Source organism: Lolium perenne, chromosome 4 (assembly GCF_019359855.2).
Source record: "Lolium perenne isolate Kyuss_39 chromosome 4, Kyuss_2.0, whole genome shotgun sequence".
In the NCBI taxonomy this organism is placed as follows: domain Eukaryota; kingdom Viridiplantae; phylum Streptophyta; class Magnoliopsida; order Poales; family Poaceae; genus Lolium; species Lolium perenne.
The window spans coordinates 191,572,287-191,586,164 of record NC_067247.2 but is presented as its reverse complement, the minus strand read 5'-3'; the positions used below and the strand labels follow the sequence as shown (position 1 = coordinate 191,586,164).

At 41.6% G+C, this 13,878-nt stretch overlaps 1 long non-coding RNA gene across 1 annotated transcript; it reads left to right on the top strand.

The window, feature by feature from the left end:
- Positions 1-390: 390 nt before the first annotated feature.
- Positions 391-12,021, top strand: LOC139838792 (uncharacterized). Its single transcript, XR_011756649.1, has 2 exons — positions 391-469; positions 11,802-12,021. It is a non-coding gene; the product is annotated as an uncharacterized lncRNA (long non-coding RNA).
- Positions 12,022-13,878: the final 1,857 nt, after the last annotated feature.

Sequence of the window (13,878 nt, the reverse complement as noted above, 5' to 3'; positions counted from 1 at the left end):
GTACATCAATTTTGATCAGAAAAATGCAAGGAACATGATTATACCATCCATGTCTGCTGTTGCACCATGCTTCATACCATTTCGTGATAGTTTGCATTAACACCTAATATGGAACATATGGAATATGTGAGATACTATATAAATATTGTCTCGGTTCCATTTAACTTTGATGTAGCTCACCAATGCCATGTTTGCCATGCTAATCAACCCTTAACTTTGCCGCTAGATATGCAACCTCAACCTTAATTGTTCGTCCGGGGTTCCGACTCCGCTTAAATTGGATAAGTGCATCGCATCATATCTGCCATGTCATGCATATCTTATCATGACCATGTTGATTCTTCTTCCGTAGTAGTAAGACTTGCATGCGTTGTTTGTTCCAGTATTTGCTTCTTCCCGGATAGGATCACGAAGTGTTGATGTGAGATACGACGAGTCCTTCGACAAGTTCTTCTGCAGCTTTTCACAGGCGAGCCCTCTCTCTTCACCTATTTTACTCTCTCCCTCGCATTGATATCCTTATGTTGCGATTCTTTATCGAGTCATGTGTCCTATTCCACTTGTTACCATGTTAATCCTATATGCACCATGATACGTCCATTTTGCATCACTATTTTACATCATAATTTACTGTTATTCATTGATATATTTCATATTTAGAGGCGATACTTATGTTATTTCATCTATTTTGCATGTTTCATGATTATTGGAGGATCGCGCACCGGAGTCAGGATTCTGCTGGAAAAAGCGCCGTCAGAATGCAATATTTCAGAAGATCAACAATTAACGAAATTTATATGAAAAATCCTATTTTTCCAGAAGACGAAGGGAGCCAAAAGGGGGAGCCGAGGAGGGCCGCCATGGGCCCCCCTCACAGGCCGGCGCGGACCCTGCCCTGGCCGCGCCGCCATGTGAGGAGGGGGCCCACAGCCCCCTCTGGCCTCCTCTCCTTCGCGTACTTCTTCGTCCCGAAAACCTAAGCTCTAGAGGATAGTCGCGAAGAGTCACAGCCGCCTCTGCGGGGCGGAAAACACCAGAGAGAAAAGAGCTCTCCGGTAGGCTGAAATCTGCCAGGGAAATTCCCTCCCAAAGGGGGAAATCGACGCCATCGTCACCGACATCGAGCTGGACATCATCTCCATCACCATCGTCATCATCTCCATCATCATCACCGCCATCTCCACCGCTGCACCTCGTCACCGCTGTAACAATTAGGGTTGGATCTTGATTGTTTGATAGGGGAAACTCTCCCGGTATATATTTCTACTTGTTATTGATGCTATTGAGTGAAACCATTGAACCAAGGTTTATGTTCAGATTGTTATTCATCATCATATCACCTCTGATCATGTTCCATATGATGTCTCGTGAGTAGTTCGTTTAGTTCTTGAGGACATGGGTGAAGTCTAAATGTTAGTAGTGAATTATGTTGGGTAATATTCAATGTTATGATATTTAAGTTGTGGTGTTATTCTTCTAGTGGTGTCATGTGAACGTCGACTACATGATACTTCACCTTTATGGGCCTAGGGGAATACATCTTGTACTCGTTTGCTAATTGCGGGGTTGCCGGAGTGACAGAAACCTGAACCCCCGTTGGTATATCGATGCAGGAGGGATAGCAGGATCTCAGAGTTTACGGCTGTGGTTAGATTTATCTTAATTACTTTCTTGTAGTTACAGATGCTTGCAAGGGGTATAATCAAAAGTATGTATTAGTCCTAGGAAGGGCGGTGCATTAGCATAGGTTCACCCACACAACACTTATCAAAACAATGAAGATTAATCGGCTATATGAAGCGAAAGCACTAGACTAAATTCCCGTGTGTCCTCAGGAACGTTTGGTCATTATAAGTAAACAAACCGGCTTGTCCTTTGTGCTAAAAAGGATTGGGCCACTCGTTGCAATTATTTCTCTCGCACTTTACTTACTCGTACTTTATTCATCCGCTACACTAAAACCCCCTGAATACTTGTCTATGAGCATTTACAGTGAATCCTTCATCGAAACTGCTTGTCAACACCTTCTGCTCCTCGTTGGGATCGACATTCTTACTTATCGAAAATACTACGATACACCCCCTATACTTGTGGGTCATCAAGACTATTTTCTGGCGCCGTTGCCGGGGAGTGAAGCGCTATTGGTAAGTGGAATTGGTAAGGGAAACTTTTACTGTTAGTGCTGATTTTATTTCTGCCTACTGCTATAATTCATTATGGAGAGATCTTCTCTTGAATTTTTATTTGGAAAATCTACTACTACTGCAAAGGTAGTGGATGAGGCGCCAGGTGAGGAAGATGTTCCATACAAAATACCTATGAAAATTATTGAACGTGTTGTGGATAACCGCTATGAAGGGGATGGAACTGTCCATCCTGGAGATCATTTACTGTTCTTACATGAATTATGCGGTTTATTCGAGTGTGCAGGTATTGCTATGGATGAAGTGAGGAAGAAGCTATTCTCTATATCGCTGTCTGGTAAAGCGGCGCATTGGTATAAATTACTGAATAATGGGGATTCTCTTGAATTCTAAATTCTATCCTCCAAGTGAAATTCACAAGAATCGGAACCGCATATATAATTTCTGGCCTCATGATGGAGAGAGTATTGCCCAAGCATGGGGGATATTGAAGTCTTTAATGCTCAAATGCCCCATTCATGAGCTTCCTAGTAATATTATTATTGATAATTTCTATGCAAGACTTTCCTTTCAAGATAAGACCTTGCTGGATACTTCTTGTTCTGGATCATTTACACGCAACAAAGAAGAGTTTAAAAGGGACCTTCTTAATCGGATCCAGGAGAATACTGAAGGATGGGAGAACGACAAAGATAGAGAGTCAGGTATAAATTATGATTATAAATGCACTGAAGCTTTTATGGATACTGATAAATTTCGTAATATGAGTGCTACTTATGGTCTTGATTCTCAAGTCGCTGCAAATCTTTATAAAGCTATTGCCTCTCATTATGAATTGCCTAAAAAGAATTTTGATAAGTATCATGAACCGTATAAGGATAAAATTGATTCATCTATAAATAAATGTGTTGTAATTGAAACTGTTGATCATGTTCTTCCTGAAGCTTATATTGAAAAAACTCCTTTCCCTGCTAAAATGAAGGAGTATTCTATTATAAATAGTGCGGTTAATAAAAGTGAAAAGAAACCTATAGAACCTGAAGAGCAAATAAAAGTTGAACCTGCTATTGCAATAGTTAAAGATCTTGTGACTGAAAATGTTGAAGATGGTCATATTATTTTCTGTGAAGATGCTTCTAATATTGTTTCACATCCTAATAAGTCTAGGAAAACCAGTGTTCCTATGCTATGTGTTAGAATTGGTGATCATTGCTATTATGGTTTATGTGATATTGGTGCAAGTATTAGTGCTATTCCTTATGAGCTTTACACGGAGATCATGCATGAAATTGGTTCTTGTGAACTTGAAGATATTGATGTGGTTATTCGGCTAGCTAATAGAGAAACTATCTCTCCAATTGGTATTGTTCGAGATGTGGAAGTTCTATGTGGTAAGATTAAATATCCCGACTTTTTGGTACTTGGTTCTGCTGCTAGTAAGTATTGTCCTATCATTTTTGGTAGACCTTTTCTAAATACTTGTGGAGCTGTTATAGATTGCAAGAAAGAGAAAATTTTGACTAAATTTGCTGGTGAATCTTATGAGTTTAATTTCTCTAAATTTGCCAAAACTCCTTATAAAGCTGATTCACCTAATAATGATTTTAGAGTTGAACAGTGTGCATCTATTGCTCTTGCTCCTAATAATCCTTTGCAGCAACATTTAGAGAATAGTGAGAGTGAAGTTTTTAGGGAAGAAAGAAATGAGCTTGATGAAATTTTCCTTCGTCAACCTATTCTTAAGCATGATTTACCGGTAGAAGATCTAGGTACAGTACCACCACCAAAGGAAGATCCTGTTTTTGATTTAAAACCATTGCCTGATAATCTTAAATATGCTCATATTGATGATAAGAAAATATATCATGTTATTATTAGTTCTAAGCTTTCAGAGTTCGAGGAAGAAAGGTTATTGGAAATATTGAAGAAACGCCGAGGAGCTATTGGCTACACTCTTGATGACTTGAAGGGGATTTCTCCCTCTATTTGCCAACATGCCATTAATATGGAAGATGATGCAAAGCCTGTTGTTGAACATCAGCGTCGTCTAATTCCTAAGATGAAGGATGTGGTAAGAAATGAGGTATTAAAACTTCTTGAAGCTGGTATTATATATCCTATTGCTGATAGTAGATGGGTTAGCCATGTACATTGTGTTCCTAAGAAAGGAGGAATGACTGTTGTACCTAATGATAATGATGAGCTCATCCCTCAAAGAGTAGTTGTAGGGTATAGAATGTGCATTGATTATCGAAAAGTTAATAAGGTTACTAAGAAAGATCATTACCCTTTGCCTTTTATTGATCAAATGTTAGAAAGGTTGTCTAAAAATACTCATTTTTGCTTTCTTGATGGTTATTCTGGGTTTTCACAAATTGGTCATGTTGGGTTTTATAGGAGATTCATTAAAGATTTCTCCAAGATATCAAAACCTCTTACTAATCTTCTTCAAAAAGATGTACCTTTTGTTTTTTATGATGATTGTAAGGAAGCTTTTGAAACTCTAAAGAAAGCCTTAACAACTGCTCCTATAGTTGAACCTCCTGATTGGAATTTACCTTTTGAAATTATGTGTGATGCTAGTGATTTTGCTGTAGGCACTGTTCTTGGACAACGACTAGATAAAAAATTGAATGTTATTCATTATGCTAGTAAAACTCTTGATGCTGCTCAAAGAAATTATGCTACAACTGAAAAAGAATTGTTAGCTGTAGTCTTTGCTTGTGACAAGTTTAGACCCTATATTGTTGATTCAAAAGTTACAATTCATACTGATCATGCTGCAATTAGATACCTTATGCAAAAGAAAGATGCTAAGCCAAGGCTTATTAGATGGGTGCTTTTGTTGCAAGAATTTGATTTGCATATTATAGATAGGAAAGGTGCTGATAATCCTGTTGCTGATAACTTGTCTAGATTGGAAAATATTGCTTATGATCATGTTCCTGTTAATGATAGTTTTCCAAATGAACAATCGGCTGTAATAAAGGTGAGCTCGCGAGATAGTCCTTGGTATGCTGATTATGCTAACTTTATTGTTTCCAAGTACTTGCCTCCAACCTTTTCAACTCAGAAAAGGAGGAAATTCTTTTATGATTTGAGGCATTATTTTTGGGATGACCCACACCTATATAAAGAAGGAGTGGATGGTATTCTGCGAAGATGTGTTCCCGAATATGAACAACAAGAGATATTGAGTAAGTGTCACGGTAGTGCTTATGGAGGACATCACGCCGGAGATAGAACTGCGCAAAAGGTTCTACAATCAGGTTTTTATTGGCCAACTCTCTTCAAAGATGCAAGGAAGTTTATTTTATCTTGTGATGAATGTCAAAGGGTTGGTAATATCTCCAGACGCAATGAAATGCCTATGAATTATACTCTTGTTATTGAACCATTCGATTGTTGGGGATTTGACTTCATGGGTCCTTTCCCTTCTTCAGAAGGTAACACTCATATACTTGTTGCTGTTGATTATGTTACTAAATGGGTGGAAGCCATACCCACAAAAAGTGCTGATGGTGAGACCTCTTTAAGAATGCTTTTAGATATTATTTTCCTAGATTTGGAGTTCCTAGATATCTTATGACTGATGGAGGTTCTCATTTTATTCATGGTGGTTTTAGAAAAACTCTTGCTAAATATGGTATTAATCATAGAATTGCTTCCGCTTATCATCCTCAAACTAGTGGGCAAGTAGAATTATCAAATAGAGAGATTAAATCTATCTTGCAAAAGACTGTTAATAAATCTAGAAAGAATTGGGCTAGTAAATTGAAGGAAGCACTATGGGCTTTCAGAACTGCTTATAAAAATCCTATGGGGATGTCACCTTATAAAATGGTTTATGGAAAAGCTTGTCATTTACCTTTAGAACTAGAGCACAAAGCTTATTGGGCTGTAAGAGAACTAAATAAAGATCATAAACTTGCCGGTAATAAGAGATTGCTACAATTGAGTTCTCTAGATGAATGGAGAAGTGAAGCTTATGAAAATGCTAAACTCTATAAAGAGAAAGTTAAGAAATGGCATGATAGAAGAATTATTAAAAGAGAATTTAATGTTGGAGATAAAGTCCTATTGTATCGGTCTCGTCTCAGATTTTTTGCAGGGAAATTACTCTCAAAATGGGAAGGACCATATGTCATTGTGGAGGTGTATCGTTCAGGAGCAATTAAAATTGGTTCTTTGCAAGGCGATGCCACACAAGTGGTGAATGGACAAAGACTCAAGCATTATATCTCTGGAGATTCTTATAATGAAGATGTTGATGTTATTCGAGTGGTAACTCCGGAAGCTTTCATCAAAGGTCAAATTGACAGTTCTGCAGAGTTCGACTTTGAATAGGTAACAGTACTGGTAATAAAAAGTTCGCGTTTTACTTTCCGAACAATGTTTTTGCTGTTTTTGGAAAATATGAAAAATTACGAGATCGAAACGGAGTGGAGGAGACGCACGAGGGCGTGCTCCCATAGGCCGGCGCGGGCCCCAGCCTGGCCGTGCCGCCCTATGAGGTGGCTCCCTCGTTGCCCCTCTCCGACTCTGGTTCGACCTGGTACTTTCCCTTTGTCGTAAAAATTCCTGCTATATAATCCCTCGGACCCCTGGAGGTCCGTATATCATTTTCTCGGCGTGTTTTGTTTCGAGCTGTTTTCTGCCAGGATCTGCTTCGGATCTAGAGCCACCATGTCTTCGTCGGGAACTCCGAAGGACAACTTCTTTGAGGACGTCGTCAACTCGTACATGAACGAGCTGAAGATGCACCCCAAGGAATTGCTGCTCGTAGATGGAGAGTTGCAGATTAAAGATGTCCAGGGTCCTAAAGGAGAAGGAAGCTTTGAAGATAGGATGGAGAGGCTAGAACAAGAGGTCTTCAATTACAAGAAGATGGCTGAGCGTGAAGTGGACATCTTCCACAAGATTGTGTCTGAACTCGTTAATGAACACAAGAAGGAGACTGCAAGGCTGTGGGATGACATCCTCTCGCTTCACGACACCACCAACCAACTCCAAGATCAACTCTATGATGTTCGGAATCAGAATTGTGAGTATGAAAACAGGTTTAAACACATAAGCCATGCTGCTAGTTTCAGGATTCCGGAGACCAAGATGTCGTTTGTTGATGGAGAACCTCTTCCTTGGAAGTCAGGTGATGGGAAGAATTCGACACCACCGCCGAAGGAGTAATTCATCATCGGTATTGGCATCCCCTTGGTTTGTTCCAAGCTTGGGGGAGTGCCACGGTATGACATCATCACTATCTTTTACTTTTTATTGTCAAGTAGTGTCATATCATGAGTAGGGAAGTTATCATATAAGATGGGTTGCAGTGTGGAAGTATCTCTCTTTAGTTGGTTGTCTATGTATCCCTTGGTGTGAGTTATCGTTATGGAATATTAATGAGAAGTCTTATCATTTCCATATTGCACATCTTATTTCAGTTTGCAAATTTCTACTATATGATTGATCTTGTTATTAGTATTGGTATCACTTTGGGAGCATTGAGTAAATCTATTTGGTTTTGGCAAACTTAGCATTGGTCAATAGCAACAATACTTTGAGGTTTAAGTAGAAAAGAGAAATACATGTAGATATGTTGTTTCATTGTCTTTCTTTGTTGTTTGCTCTTAAGCTTATTATTCTGAAGTTAAAATTGTTTGTGCTTACAAGGAAGATGCATGATTGTTTCTATCACATGTATATTTGTTTGTTTCCCTCAACTCTTATGCTTGCTAATCAACCTTGCTAGCCAAAAACCTGTATCGACAGGGAATGCTTCTCGTGCATCCAAACCTTAAACCCAAACCTATGCCATCAGTGTCCACCATAACTACCTACTATGTGGTATTTCCTGCCATTCCAAGTAAATACTTCGTGTGCTACCTTTAAACAATTCAAAATTTACTATCTCTTATTTGTGTCAATGTTTTATAGCTCATGAGGAAGTATGTGGTGTTTTATCTTTCAATCTTGTTGGGCAACTTTCACCAATGGACTAGTGGCTTCGTCCGCTTATCCAATAATTTGCAAAAAGAGCTGGCAATGGGGTTCCCAACCCCGATTAATTAACTTTCATAATTTTACAAATAGACACTCCTCCACGGTATGTGATTGTTGGAAGGCACCAGAGGATTCGGTTAGCCATGGCTTGAGAAAGCAAAGGTGGGGAGGAGTGTCATCTAAATAAAACTAAAATAAAAAGGCACTCCTTCATGGTATGAGATTGTTGGCAGGCACCCGAGGATTCGGTTAGCCATGGTTTGTGAAAGCAAAGGTTGGAAGGAGTGCCAACCAAAAATACAACTTTATGGGAGCCGCTCTTCGAGAGTTTGTCTGGCAAGGGGGTTAGAGTACCCGCTACCATTCGTTGACAACAACAAACACCTCTCAAAATGTTACTTTCATACTCTTTATATGATTTCAAAACTGAAAAAGCTCTAGCACATGATTTAATCTCTGCTTCCCTCTGCGAAGGGCCTGTCTTTTACTTTATGTTGAGTCAGTAAACCTATTTCCCTCCATCTTAAGCAAGTATTTGAGTTGTTGTGATCAAATCATTTATATTGTGAGCTACTTAGTCATGCCTTTTATTCTTCCTTGTTTAGTACAAGTTTTATCTGAATGAATATAGCTTTGATAGTTATCAATGATTATGAGGAAATTATTATGATTGAGTATGCAAGTTGTGCCATATAAGCTTTAACATAATCTGTTAATTGTTCTCTGACCAAGAACGAAGTTTGCCATCACCAATTACGGTTTCTTATGCACCTTTACTTGTGATTACCTTCTACTTGTTTCAAGTTGAATTATATGAGGAAGTTGTTCACTAGAATGTCTTGTGTGAATTAATATGATGCTTCTTGTCCGTATTTTATTTATCGACTCTTCACTCCATAAACATGTGGTCCTGTTTACCGAGTTCAGTTTCGCTTGGGGACAAGCGAAGTCTAAGCTTGGGGGGAGTTGATACGTCCATTTTGCATCACTATTTTATATCATAATTTACTGTTATTCATTGATATATTTCATATTTAGAGGTGATACTTATGTTATTTCATCTATTTTGCATGTTTCGTGATTATTGGAGGATCGCGCACCGGAGTCAGGATTCTGCTGGAAAAAGCGCCGTCAGAATGCAATATTTCGGAAGATCAACAATTGACGAAATTTATATGAAAAATCCTATTTTTTCAGAAGACGAAGGGAGCCAAAAGGGGGAGCCGAGGACGGCCGCCATGGGCCCCCCTCACAGGCCGGCGCGGGCCCTGCCCTGGCCGCGCCGCCATGTGAGGAGGGGGCCCACAGCCCCCTCTGGCCTCCTCTCCTTCGCGTACTTCTTCGTCCCGAAAACCTAAGCTCCAGAGGATAGTCGCGAAGAGTCACAGCCGCCTCTCCGGGGCAGAAAACACCAGAGAGAAAAGAGCTCTCCGGCAGGCTGAAATCTGCCGGGGAAATTCCCTCCCGGAGGGGGAAATCGACGCCATCGTCACCGACATCGAGCTGGACATCATCTCCATCACCATTGTCATCATCTCCATCATCATCACCGCCATCTCCACCGCTGCACCTCATCACCGCTGTAACAATTAGGGTTGGATCTTGATTGTTTGATAGGTGAAAATCTCCCGATATTGATTTCTACTTGTTATTGATGCTATTGAGTGAAACCATTGAACCAAGGTTTATGTTCAGATTGTTATTCATCATCATATCACCTCTGATCATGTTCCATATGATGTCTCGTGAGTAGTTCGTTTAGTTCTTGAGGACATGGGTGAAGTCTAAATGTTAGTAGTGAAATATGTTGGGTAATATTCAATGTTATGATATTTAAGTTGTGGTGTTATTCTTCTAGTGGTGTCATGTGAACGTCGACTACATGATACTTCACCTTTATGGGCCTAGGGGAATACATCTTGTACTCGTTTGCTAATTGCGGGGTTGCCGGAGTGACAGAAACCTGAACCCCCGTTGGTATATCGATGCAGGAGGGATAGCCGGATCTCAGAGTTTAAGGCTGTGGTTAGATTTATCTCAATTACTTTCTTGTAGTTGCGGATGCTTGCAAGGGGTATAATCACAAGTATGTATTAGTCCTAGGAAGGGCGGTGCATTAGCATAGGTTCACCCACACAACACTTATCAAAACAATGAAGATTAATCGGCTATATGAAGAGAAAGCACTAGACTAAATTCCCGTGTGTCCTCAAGAACGTTTGGTCATTATAAGTAAACAAACTGGCTTGTCCTTTGTGCTAAAAAGTATTGGGCCACTCGCTGCAATTATTTCTCTCGCACTTTACTTACTCGTACTTTATTCATCCGCTACACTAAAAACCCCTGAATACTTGTCTGTGAGCATTTACTGTGAATCCTTCATCGAAACTGCTTGTCAACACCTTCTGCTCCTCGTTGGGATCGACATTCTTACTTATCGAAAATACTACGATACACCCCCTATACTTGTGGGTCATCACACCATTCCTTATCCATAGCCGTTGCTTGATGTTTGAGCCTTGCGAGTCGTAGGCGTGTTTAGGCTCTGTTGTTTATCTCGATCTGTTATCGGGATATGTTGGGTTGTTGGGAGGTTATCACATGCTATATCAGTTGTTGGAGATACACATGCTTTACTTATTTGTTAACAACTAAAATTGTAAGCAAAGGCATCTGTGAGCCCCTTTGCGAAAACATCGGAACTTTGACTTGCTAATGTCCCCTAGGACCCGAGTTCTTGTTATCTGTTCCGAGATTGAGCGCTCTACCCATGCGTGGGGACGATTATTGGGACCCCCTCACCCATTACCTTTTCTCGAGTTAGTTGAAAAGGGGGCCACAACCTTGGTTTTATTTGGCGCATGCATGTTTATTACTGTTGCCTTCGGGTATTTACTTCCTGTTGCCTTCGGGTGTTTATATTCTGTACGGTACCCCGCGGAACGTTTAGCGAAACGTGTGGTTTGCACGCCTAGCCGTTAACGCAAACCCTGAGTCCGCTTCGGAGTACGGCCGGACTTCGTCACGGGTAGCTTAGTCGGGTGGCCCTCCTAGACTTTCTTGTTGAACTGGGAACGGTCTTGTTGTGAGATATCCACCTGTCGTAAGTGGGTCGAGCATGCGTATGATTACATTTGGGAAACCCCTGCAGGGTGCACATCTTATCGATAAGCCGTGTCCGCGGTTATGGACGACTTGGAATTGTATAGCTTGATCATAGAACAACTTACACCTTATACTTGTTGTTAATAATCTGATAATAACTTGCGTAGTAATATAACATTACTACAACTGATACCTAATAAAACTTGTCCACCGTTGAGTGTCTTTTACATTGTCTCTTCGCAATTGTTGGAGGGGATATGTGTAATCGGTTGGGTTATGTTTGTGTAGTATTTTATCTGTTACCTTATGCGCTCTCTTATCTTATCTGAGTAGACGGATGTTGTAGTGTGTCTCTATTGGTTATAGTTTTGCTGCCGCTAAACCTACCATATAGCCCCAGGCGATATATATTTATACTCGCCCGGCGAGCATAGCCATTTCTAGTCTCGCTAAGTACGTGTCGGAGTTCGTTCCTTGGTACTTACTCTCGCCTTTCCTTTTTCTCTTTTGCTTCCTCCCTTTTGTCGGCAACCGATGACCCGACTTTGACAGGTACGAGATGATGACGTTAGCAAGGTTACCCTTCCGGCTTGGCCTGGGCAGGGTTATGGACGCCACTGGTTATCTTCAGGACTCTTAGTCCAATTTGTATCTTGTCCGTACTCGGACGTATTCGATCTTCTGTATGAATTGGATCTTTGTATTGTATATTTGTATCTTGACTCATGGGAGTCGTTGTTGTAATATATGTTTCTTGTGGGCTCTATTGTAATCTTGTTGTAATGTTACCGCTCGTGTTAATTCCTCTGGCATCACGTGTGTGATTCGTCGCGCACGTCGTGTCGGAGGGCGTCTCAGAATCGATATCGTGCGGATTTCGGCGGAATCGCTGGAATCCTCAGGATACCGGTTCCGGGGCGTCACAGGGAACCACAACGCCTGGACTCGCCGGAGACCGTGGCGCAGGGAGGACCAAGGTACTACGATGGCGGCGTTGGTTGCGGAGTCACCGGAGGCGACAACGCGGCATAGTGCGCCTCCGTGCGAGGAGACCATGCGGCAACTGGACTTGGCTGCTTCTGCATCCGCTGCTTGCGGCCGACCCTGGACGGCACGGACGGCAGCTAGAACTTATTCTCCTTCTTGTCGGGCGCATAGATAGATGGCGGGCGAGCCAGTAGGTCGGCAGCGCGTTTCGTGTGGTCAGGTTGATCTGGGTCGGTGGAGACAGGAGAGTTCGGGGACGAGGTCCAGCGGCGGATAAGGCCGATCGTCGGCGGGTACGGCGGTGGCAGACAACAGAAGATAGATGTGATGGGGTGAGAAGGGAGGCTAGCTCTGTCGCGCGATGCGGAACAGGAAGGTAAGCCACTTCTTTTTCTCTCCTCTCGTAGACGTCAGGTATTAGGCTAGGTGGTTGTTACCAATTTTGTTGGATTAGATAAGGTGCATATTTTGAAGATATCTTCTCTCGGTATAATCTGCCTAGCGTGATAGATGAGGAGAGTTATCTCGGTGCATGAGCGGCCTCCTAACTAAAAAGGTGGCCTAGATTACTGTTGTAGCATTTGTTCTGTAATTTTTAGATGTGTGACACCAGGCATACGCAGGTTTCACCTTAATAGTAAAGATATTCAAAGTTCATGGAATGGGTGCGTGCAAGCTTGGAACTTCTCACTGTCCCGGCATCCGATAATGTACCGATAGGCCTTGAAGCAAAACTTGAGATTTCCACCGATAGGCCTTGAAGCAAAAAAAAAATTGAGATTCCCGAGGTAATTGAGTAGCTCCTGATCCTTAAAAAAAATACCTCCCAACTCGACTCAGCTCGAGTGGAACTCGGCGTAGGACAAGCCGAGCCAAGTTTCAATTTTACTGGTTAAACGAGTTTAAGCTAAACGAGTTGAGTTTACCTAGTACTCCTGTAAGGTGGAGGTAGCATTAATCTTTCATCTATGTGAACAGATTGTTCATGATTAGTCCATCTAACTCGAATTAATTGGTAACAGCCATATGCTATGTTCACTATAAGTATACTCCCAGGCTTCGTAAAATAACTTGGGGCGGAAGGAGTGTTGTAGTTCATCAACAACCTATTACTTGATGTGGTGTAGTAACAATGTCCACTGGTAGAAAAAGAGGCTTCCGTCCAGCCCCATTAGTCGCGAAACTGTAGGAACCGCGACTAATGAAGTCTTTAGTCGCGGTTCGGCAGGAGAACCGCGACCAAAGGCCTGGGCCCAGGGCGCTCGGTGGCCAGCTGGTGCACGTGAGGGGCTTTAGTCGCGGTTGGCCAGGCCAACCGCGACTAAAGGTGCCCAAAGGCCTTTAGTCGCGGTTGGCCAGGCCAACCGCGACTAAAGCTCCTCCCCTATATATACCAGTTCAGCACACTCACTTAGCCATTTGGTTCCACTTCTCTTCACAAACTTCACAAGGGGTGTTAGGTTTGCTTTTGGCTCCTCTTATGCACACAAAGTGTTTGATGAAATGCCCCAAGAGCATGAAACAAACATGATATGAAGTGTCGGAGCCACACTTGAGCTTCCTCATTTATTTTTTCCTCCTCGATCGCGGTTAGCAAGTTGAACCTTTCATATGTGTCATTGATAAAATATGCATGTGTGTA